This window comes from Cricetulus griseus, unplaced genomic scaffold (assembly GCF_003668045.3).
Source record: "Cricetulus griseus strain 17A/GY unplaced genomic scaffold, alternate assembly CriGri-PICRH-1.0 unplaced_scaffold_1, whole genome shotgun sequence".
Classification (NCBI taxonomy): domain Eukaryota; kingdom Metazoa; phylum Chordata; class Mammalia; order Rodentia; family Cricetidae; genus Cricetulus; species Cricetulus griseus.
In genome coordinates, this window is record NW_023276808.1 from 9,454,635 (window position 1) to 9,462,929 (window position 8,295).

Sequence of the window (8,295 nt, forward strand, 5' to 3'; positions counted from 1 at the left end):
GGATTGAGTGAGCATCTCCCTCACTCTTAAACCCTTGTTATGTCACTCTGACCACGCCCAAGTGGGCATGGACAGGGTACCTGTGCCAACCTCAAGAGGGGTGGTCAGCATTTCCCCCTACAATAAAGTGTGTGTTCTTTTACATGTTTGGAGACTACTGACATGTGAAAAGACTTTACCACATTGATTACATTCATAGGATATCTCTCTAGTATGTGTTTCTGATGTATTTGTAAATCACTGTTCTGTGAAAAGGCTCTACCACATTGATTACATACATAAGGTCTCATTCCATTTTGAGTTCCTTTATGACTTTTAAGCACTCCATGACTTGAGAAACCTTTACCCCATTGATTAGATTTGTTGGTATTCTCTCCAGTATGTGTGCCTTTATGGAGTTGGAGACATCTGTGACATGCAAAGACGTCATCATATTGAAGACTTTCATATGGTTTCTCTCCAGTATGAATATTTTCATGTCTTTGAAGTTGCCTGCAACACAAAGTTTTTGACACATTGGGTACATTCACAGAGTTTCTCTTCTTCATGGCTTCTTTCTTATCTGCAAAGATAATTGGCACAGGTAAAAGCTTAACCACATGCACTACAGTGATGAAGCTTAGTGTCTATACTAATTAATTTTATAAATTGGATTAATTCTCCAGATTTCTACTGGAAAGATGTGGCCCTGGACAATGGTGGCTACATTCTGAATGTGCTGGACACAGCAGGGTAGGATATCCTCAGGGCCATGGGTGACCAGTGCTTAGCAGCTCATGATGGTGTGCTGGGTGTCTTTGCTCTTGATGACCCCTCATCTCTGGACAGCTGCAGCAGGTATGGTCCTCCTGGAGCCTGTATCAGAAGCAGTGATTGCCCCTGGTACTTGTGGGCAAAAAGTGTGACCTAGTGACTACTGCTGGAGATGCTCACACTGATGTAGGTAGCCTGACTCATAAGTGGGGAGCCCCCTTCATCAAGACCTCAGCTAAGACAAGGCAAGGTGTAGAGGAAACCTTTGCTCTGTTGGTCCATGAGATTTAGAGGCCCCAGGAGGATGTGCCTGAGGTAAGCAGCGAGAACACCTGACACCAAAAAAAGCTGCTTGGGGGCTGGAGAGATGGATCAGAGGTTAAGAGCACTGACTGCTCTTCCAGAGGTCCTGAGTTCAATTCCCAGCAACCACATGGTGGCTCACAACCATCTTGTTATGAGATCTGGTGCCCTCTTCTGGTGTGCAGATATACATGGAAGCAGAATGTTGTATACATAATAAATAAATAAAATCTTAAAAAAAAATAGCTGTGTGTATCTGGGGCTGCTCTGTAGCCTGAAGATCTTAGTCAAGCAAATTGTCCCTTCTCTCATATCATGTCAAGATGACAATTCCCTTGGCATAAGAGACCCCTCCCCCACCAAATAAGTTGCCATGGACACCTTTTTATTCTCATTTGGTGAGGATTTATGTGGTAACAATGGGGTTTCCAACATTGGGCAAGATCTATGAAACTCTATGCAAAATTGAAAAATGTTGTTCATACTAAAAAAAAAAGAAAGAAACTGGATAAAGGACAGACTTTATCTTGAAAGCAAATTGCTATAGTTACAAAGCTAAACGAAAAAAAATTCTGGGTAAAATGTTGTGTCCTGCCTAAGAGGACAATTATTTTTCTGGGTTTAGATGTAAGTCTGAAAGAAAAGATTTGGGAAATCCTTGATGTGTTCCAAGATGAATCCCTACTCTCTTCTGGAGTACATGGCCATAAAGCTCTTTTCAAGTTTTCAAAGTAATTTTTTAGATGATATCTACAACTTACCCTCATTCAATTTGCTGTTCCTGAGCCCTACCATGACTGCTCACTGTTTTCTAATTCATGATCTGTTTTTCTACAACAACAGTTACACTGTAACAACAGTTACTGTTTGAATGCCACATGCATTTGGCAGCATTATTTCCCATCAATGAGGTCAAGGGTTGGTGACACTGTACATTGAGTGTATGACAGAATGTGCACAGAGGGGACCCTGTGCTCTGCATGAGGAGCAGGATGTGTTCCAGGAAAGTGGAAGAATGTCTAATACAATACAAACTTTCTTACCTAGGTGATTGTCTTCTGGGCGGGAAGAGCAGAGCTGGAAGGCCTGTGCTATCTGGGTCATTTGATCTCTGATCACCGACTAATATTCTAGGCCCAGCTGGGTGGTCCAGCCAATAATGGACTCTGGTAAAGCTTAGCAACCATGTGGCAGGTAGGTTGCAGTTTCTTTCCAGGAATCTCCTCTCCTTCTGCTCTAGGGAATTGTAAGGAAGAAACAAGCTATAATGTAGTGAGCGTAGGTTGTTCAGAGCAGTTCTGCTGAGCTGTCATTTTTGCTGAGATTTGCATGGACCATGAGACAGACTGTGTTTCTTTTTGCCTTGTGCTAACTGTGGCAGTTGTCCTTGTCTCCTGGGCCTCCCTCTGTATAGATTTCTTGGATAGAATGAGAATCTGCAGCCCTGGCAATGGAGGATATGATGCTTGTAATATCACTGTCCAGTGTGCACACACAGGCACTTTGTTTGGTGTGCAGTGGGAACACTGATTGGAAAACTGATAGTCTCATTAAAAGAATTCCTGAATATTGCATTCCACTTCCAGGTGTCATAAAATACTACAAATAGTTAACAAAATGGTAGAAAGATAGTGAAATCGATTGCATTTCCTCCATACATGATTAGAATGTTATTTAATTTCTACTACACCAACTACAATAGTCTGATTCAGTAGAATTTAGTTGCAGGTGACAAAGAAGGTTCTTTAGAGATTTCTCAGGTATTCATGGTGTTGGCCAGGAAGTTTAGACAGCTTCCACATCTTGGTCCTTAATCCATGTGGCCGGAAGAAGATATTAATTTATTCATCCATGTTGTTTTGACATTGGGCATCAATGGGCTGGGTTTACGAGAGACAGCAAGAGGCATAAAGTACTGCAGAGCCATAGCAAGAAATCTCCTTCTAAGAGAGAGCTCTTGTACATGGTGCTTCTGACTTTAGAAGAAATATCAGTAGCTGGAGTGTCAGAAACAGCAGTTTAGGATTCACCTTGAGTTAATTTCATTGGAGTTTTGAAGTCTGTGTTTATTTAATCTCTGTAAACCTTGATTCATAGGTATTTAGATAACATTTTTCAAGATCACACTTTCCTGGATAAGTTTCTTTTCTTCTTTTGATTAATAGTTGACTATATTTTATAGCCTCTGTTTTTGGCTTTTCCTCTCCATCTTTATTCTTTTACAAATATTGCACATATTTTGATTATTGTAGCATTGTGGCAAGTACAAATGTAATATTATGTCAACCTGTGTACTAAGTTTTCATAATCACATTAAAAATTATGGTTTTTCCACTGTGAATGTAGCTTTTTTATTGTATTTAATGTTTTCTGAATGTAGCTTTGTAATCAGCATTTTGTCATAAATTGTGGAGCATTTTCATTTTATGCTGCAAATTTTCCATATTTATGATGCATCATATAACAATGATCACACATTTAATTTTTTCATTCAAGTTTTGTTATTAATCTGTGAAAGGGTTATCACATAAAACATATTTTGGATCTTGGCAGATGGCTCAGCATATCTTCCTTTTGGAATGATCAGTGTTCAGATACCAACACTCAATCAGCTAATAATTATTTACATTCCATATGCTGTATACATACAGAAAGCATTCTCTCATGTACCAACATATGGAAAATATAGCAATTAACTTGGCAAATTGGTAAATCCTTATACCATCAATTCTGTTACCATCAATTCTACTCTTCTACAGCACAGTTTAGCTACTGCACCCTACTCTACACTGGAGATTGTAGCACTAATTCTAATTGGTCTTAGTTAGATCCACCTGCCTCTGATTTCCAAGTGTTGAGATTAAAGTTATGATCCACCATGGCCTGGCCCCTATGGCTAAATAATGCCTGTCTCCACTCTGGTCTTCAGGCAAGATTTTTTGTTTGTTTATTTTTGTTTGATTTTTTTTTAGTTGGCTGTGGAGTGATCAGCCCACCGCCTCTGATAGCGCCAAGGTTTTCTTTATTGAGATACACCAATCAAGTGAGAAGGAGGGAGCTGGAACCAGTGCAGGTAGCTGGGTAGCAGAAGAGAGAGCCAGGTCTCCACGTGCAGCCCTTAAGAACCTTCCCTTATGTCACCCAGACTTCCCTTCACCCCGCCCTCATGGACGAGTCCCCAGTACACCTGGCACCTATTGGGGTTGCCTGGGGTGGGGCTACAGTGTCTCCCTACAGTTGGCTTTTTGTTTGTTTTTGTTTTTGAGACAGGGTTTCTCTGTGTAGCTTTGGGGCCTGAAATGGAATTCTCTGGAAGTCACAGAGATCCACCACCTCTGCCTCTCATGTGCTGGGATTAAAGGCTTGTGCCACTACCACCTGGAAAGATTCATTTGTTAAGGCACATCCAAGATACCACCACACTTGGGGAAACCATTTACAGGATCCACAGAATTAATGCCATATGGGTCCTACTGAGGTGATGGGGTTCTTCCTTCAGCAATACATGATCAGAGTGCTTTAACTTTCTGCTACCACCAGCTACAATGGTGTGATTTGGGAAAGTTGAGTTCCAGGGAACAAAAGGAATTTCTGATCTGCAGAAGTTTCTCAGGTGTGCATGGTGTTGTGTAGACAGATAGGGCAGATTCCCCATGTGGTGTCAATGTACATGTGGCAGGAAGTAGACATTCAATTATTCTTCTATGTTATTTTCTGTGTGGGCATCAATGGGGCTGGATTTTTCTCAAACCTCAAGGGTATATGAGAGTTTGTAGAAAAATAGCAAGATATTGCCCCATTTGTAGGTGGAACTCTAGACCATGGGACCTCCCAGGAAGAAATATTGATAGCTTGAGGGTCAGAAGCAGAACAGATTAAGGGTCTTTTGAGATAATTTGGGGGGATTTGTGCAGTCTGTTTAGTTAATTTTTAAACACATAGAATCACGGATATCTGAGTAACATTGTCAAGATCTCAGGTTACCTGGCTGAGTTCCCTTTGGACTTTGATGAAAAGTTGATTACATTTTCCTGCCTTTGTTCTTGGCTCTTTCTCTCCATCCCCCTTTGCTTTTCCAAATATTGTATACCTTCTCCATTGCTGTAGATTTTTGTGAGTTTAGAAATCATTCTTTGTCAATAAGTATACTATTTTTTGAAATCCTCTTTAGAATTCTGAGTGTTTCCAATTTGCATATTGATTTGGATTCAGATATACTGTTATGAGGTATTGTGAATTTTCTTTGGATTTTATTCAATTCAAGTTTAAAATTTACCTTATATCGAGGCAGGTATTGGTGGTGCATGCCTTTAATCTCAGCACTTGGGGGCCAGTTGCAGGAGTATTTCTGTGAGTTTGAGACCAGCCTGGTTTACAAGAGCTGGTTCGAGAATACCCTTCAAAGCCACAGAGAAACCCTGTCTCAAAAAAACAAAAGACCTCTCTCACACACAAACTGTATATACATGAATTTGTTTTGAAAATTCTGTTTTTACTTATCTTCCCTGATTGTCTCAAGTTCCTGTGACAACCAGGTAAAAAGTACATTAAGTGCACCTGACCTCAGTGTAAAGCCACATAACAAACATCTGCTTTTGTGTCCTTAAATCTCTCTTAGTTAATATTCTGGGAACTCAACTACCTGTTTTATGACAGAGAATCATTGCATACATATAGTAAGAATAGTGGGCTGAACAAGCTAGCTAGCCACATTGTGTCCAGGTGGAAGAAGGGGAAATGCCTTTGGAGTGCAAGAAAATAGGGTCAGCTATTGGTCCTGTGGCAAGTGCAGATCTCTGCTGATCTAGAAAAGGACATTGCCTTGGCTGAAAAGTGTCAGGAACCATTGGGCTGTGTCTTTAATCACACTGTAACCATATTGGAGGTGCTCTTGTCACTGGGGCCTTACTAGTCAATCAGGCTCCTAGGCAACCTGCCAGTCAGAAGTGGTGCAGGGCCCTTCTGGCCACTGATTTCAGGATTGGCTTTGAAGAGACACTTGTGCCAGTGGTTTTGTGTGCTGTGGTTTGATCAAGGGCAAGCTGGAAAACCACAACATGGTGAGTGAGGGGAGGCTGTCTTCAAATTGGAGTGGCAGAAGGTGAGGTGCTGGAGCTGGTAGCCTGGGTATTCCCTGGATCTGGGTGGGAAGCTGAGGCCATATCTCTCTTTCAGTGAGATCCCATGCCATTCTTGAAATGCCCTGGACCCACAGGCAGGCCTCTGAATAACTTTGCATTGTGGGCTGAGTCTGTTCTGAGCATTGGGAGCAGGGAGCTTTATGTAGAATCATCTTTGTAGTCAAGTTTAACATGCTTTAGGTGCACCCATGGAAATCAGGTTGCCAAAATTTAACAGGGCTAGTGTCTTCAGTTCCTTCTAGAGGTTTAGTACTATGTATTAAAACTTTTCCTGTAAGATCCATTTATTGTTAATTTTGAGGAGGTTGCAAAGGGCATCCAATGTGTTTAGTAGCACCCCACTACTAAGCTGTGATGTAGAAGAGTAAAATAGGTAACACAAAGGATTTAAAAATGCTTAGAAGATAGTTAGTCTCACAAAGTAGAATTTAGCAGAGGGAGGACTGACTCTAAAACACCCAAAGATAGGTATTTGCTATCCAGGCCTGTTAGAAATTAGGATGCTTGGATACACATTTGTTCACCAGGAATGTCTAGACAGTTGGCTGCAAACCGTTACAAATGAGCCACCCCTTATTTAAAAGCAGCCACTAGGCCTATCCACATATCAAAGAATAGATCTGCAAGAAGCTGCTCAAGGAGACATTACAGGGTCACTAGCAACCTTAATGCTGGCTGTACCATAAAGTTACAGTTTTCTTCTGAGAAAAGCAGATCTCAGTCTGGTGGACAATAGGACACCAGGTGACAATTATTTGAAATTAAAACACTGTTGTGTTTAGGACTTGCCCGATTAAGCAAGGCTTTTCTTTGAGAAAGGGTTTCTCTGTGGCTTCAGAGACTATCCTGATATGAGCTGTTTGTAAGGAGCCTTTAACCAGGCAGGCAAAGGCTTGGCTGAAGAATGGGGGTGTTAGCCGACTAAGCTGCCATTGTAGATAAGAGTGAGAATGTGTGGAGTGTAGCAAAGTGTGATTAGCAAGATTTAGCAACAATTTAAGGGACCAGCTCAGAACTAGAATTTTAGAGTGCACCACGATTCTATGTCCTGGAACTCTCCTCCACTAACCTGAAACAACCAGTCCATCAAGCCGAGTGCCACCCATTCTGAAACACAATACCAGGACACCATGGCATCAGGAGACTCCACAACCTGAGTTCAGAGGAATAGAATTCCTGAGCCCTAACCTGCAGCTAGCTGTTGCAGGACAGGTACCCCCTGCTATGGTCCTATTGTCTGTGGTTTCTATGATTGTGTGCTTATGCTTGTGTTGCATTACTTTAACATAAGTGTGAAGTAAATTTTATATACTCAAAATCAACTTGCTGAATTGTCATTCATTCCAGTTCAAAAACTGGTAAGGGCTCAAGACTTGGAGAGACATATTCTACCAGTCCTATTCATTTAAAGAACCTAGGATAATGCAGTTTTTTCTGCTCATTGAGGAAAATGTGCTGGCTAGCAGTAATGCTCAAAAACCCAATCTTCCGACTTTCATTATTTTCTAAGTATTCAACTTTCCATGAAGACTACCCTTTAGGGGCTGGAGAGATTTCTCAACAGTTAAGAGCACTGGCTGCTTTTATAGAGAACCTGAGTTGAAATCCCTGCACCCATATGGCATCTCACAACTGTCTGTGACTCCATTTCCAGGTGATTTGACACATTCAATAGACATACATGCAAGCAAAACACCAATGCACATAAACAAAGAATCTTTTACAAATGGAAAAACAAAGATAACTCTTTATTATTCCTCATTTGCCAAAAGTTTGCTCTGAAGTTCAGGCTCCTAAAGCAGTAGACCCATCATCCAGCCTTGTGATTGGAGAAAGTCCTAATTTGTTTGAGATCTGGTTCCTGCTTTTCTTCCCTGGTTGTGTGATAACCCAGTGACAACTAGCACAAAAGTACCTTCAGTCCTTCTGACCTCAGGTTGAAACTACAGAACAAACATCTCCTTTTATGTCCTGATATCTCTCTTTAGTTGTTAATATTCTTACACCCTTCCACTTGGGACTGGGGAAAATCACTTCACTCACAATGTAAAGTGGCCTGTGCTATCTACCTAGTCTCCCTGTGTCCCTGAGGAAGAAG